Source organism: Oncorhynchus clarkii, chromosome 3, assembly GCF_045791955.1.
Source record: "Oncorhynchus clarkii lewisi isolate Uvic-CL-2024 chromosome 3, UVic_Ocla_1.0, whole genome shotgun sequence".
Lineage (NCBI taxonomy): Eukaryota > Metazoa > Chordata > Actinopteri > Salmoniformes > Salmonidae > Oncorhynchus > Oncorhynchus clarkii.
The window spans coordinates 41,601,738-41,604,068 of NC_092149.1; positions in this window are offsets into that span (position 1 = coordinate 41,601,738).

A 2,331-nucleotide genomic window follows, 5' to 3' on the forward strand; every position below is an offset into this window, starting at 1 on the left:
TTCAGAGTAAATAACCCACGGACACTAGAGAAGCTTTAACCAAGTTTAATTCTGCCCAAAGGTTCTGTAGAGCTGTAATCAGACAACCCAAAATGTGTCCCATCCAGATATGTACAGTGCCTTGCGAAAGTATTCGGCCCCCTTGAACTTTGCGACCTTTTGCCACATTTCAGGCTTCAAACATAAAGATATAAAACTGTATTTTTTTGTGAAGAATCAACAACAAGTGGGACACAATCATGAAGTGGAACGACATTTATTGGATATTTCAAACTTTTTTAACAAATCAAAAACTGAAAAATTGGGCGTGCAAAATTATTCAGCCCCTTTACTTTCAGTGCAGCAAACTCTCTCCAGAAGTTCAGTGAGGATCTCTGAATGATCCAATGTTGACCTAAATGACTAATGATGATAAATACAATCCACCTGTGTGTAATCAAGTCTCCGTATAAATGCACCTGCACTGTGATAGTCTCAGAGGTCCGTTAAAAGCGCAGAGAGCATCATGAAGAACAAGGAACACACCAGGCAGGTCCGAGATACTGTTGTGAAGAAGTTTAAAGCCGGATTTGGATACAAAAAGATTTCCCAAGCTTTAAACATCCCAAGGAGCACTGTGCAAGCGATAATATTGAAATGGAAGGAGTATCAGACCACTGCAAATCTACCAAGACCTGGCCGTCCCTCTAAACTTTCAGCTCATACAAGGAGAAGACTGATCAGAGATGCAGCCAAGAGGCCCATGATCACTCTGGATGAACTGCAGAGATCTACAGCTGAGGTGGGAGACTCTGTCCATAGGACAACAATCAGTCGTATATTGCACAAATCTGGCCTTTATGGAAGAGTGGCAAGAAGAAAGCCATTTCTTAAAGATATCCATAATAAGTGTCGTTTAAAGTTTGCCAAAAGCCACCTGGGAGACACACCAAACATGTGGAAGAAGGTGCTCTGGTCAGATGAAACCAAAATTGAACTTTTTGGCAACAATGCAAAACGTTATGTTTGGCGTAAAAGCAACACAGCTGAACACACCATCCCCACTGTCAAACATGGTGGTGGCAGCATCATGGTTTGGGCCTGCTTTTCTTCAGCAAGGACAGGGAAGATGGTTAAAATTGATGGGAAGATGGATGGAGCCAAATACAGGACCATTCTGGAAGAAAACCTGATGGAGTCTGCAAAAGACCTGAGACTGGGACGGAGATTTGTCTTCCAACAAGACAATGATCCAAAACATAAAGCAAAATCTACAATGGAATGGTTCAAAAAGAATCATAAAACACGGGACGAGATGTTAAAAACTGTCCATTGTGCCAATAGATGGAATGCACTCGCATGAGATTTGCCGTGATGTTGACAGAGTGGCATGGGAGGTTTATTTCTTAGACTGGGTTAAGATATCAATTTTGGGACACATCCTCAGTAGTGTGCCTTCGAATCAGTGGGTGTTTCGGCCTTTAATCACTAAACACTCTCATCAAAGGTGGCCAGCTAAAGGGTGATCAAGCCTTAGCTTGTGTCCCATGCCCAATTAAGATGTCCCACGGGACTATGCAAGGCAGGGGCGTCCTCTTCCCTGAGCCAGTCCTACAGCTGACCGCATACCTCATATGCCCTCCTCAAGTTGGAGGGATCTGAATTGGGTTCTCAGGTGGGGGTGGGGGGTCATGAAGTTATAGCCCTTTTTCTCTGCTGTTCCTACCTGTTGTTCCAAGATTTTTGTCAGGTCGTTGTTGATTGTTTCCCACTCTCTCTTTTCAACAGCTTTGGGCCACTTCACACTCGGTCTGTGCCCTTTGATCTTTTCCTGTTTTAGAGGTCTCTGTGGTTGGGTGAGTTCATCCACCGGCATTTCTGTGCTTGTGTTATCCTCCTCGGTTACAGGGGTGCTGATGCTCTGCGATCTTTGGTTTGCGTCCCGTCGCTGTGCTTCATTCGACTGATTTGACTGGCTGCTTCGTAAGAAGTACTGGTCAATGCGAGGTCCCTGTCTCTGCTCTCCCAAGCACCTTTTCCTCCCTTGATGGATCCTTAACCCCCTTGCCGATGTTACTCTCTCCCAACCACAGCTGCACGCCTGAAGTGTGTGTCCTGCTGCTGTTATGGTTGTCTCATGTGCTGTGTTCCTACTCGTAGTCGTTTCCGTTCCTGGGTCCGTAACCATGTGATCAGTCGTTGAGCCATCTTGCGCCCCAGCTCTCGCAGGCTCTAGGGGTATGTTCCTTTGTTGACTTTCAGTAGCACTTAGCGGGTGTCTCCAACATACTGAAACAGCGTCGGAGACTGCCAACATGGGTAGCTAGCCCATGACAGCCCCAGTGGGGTCTA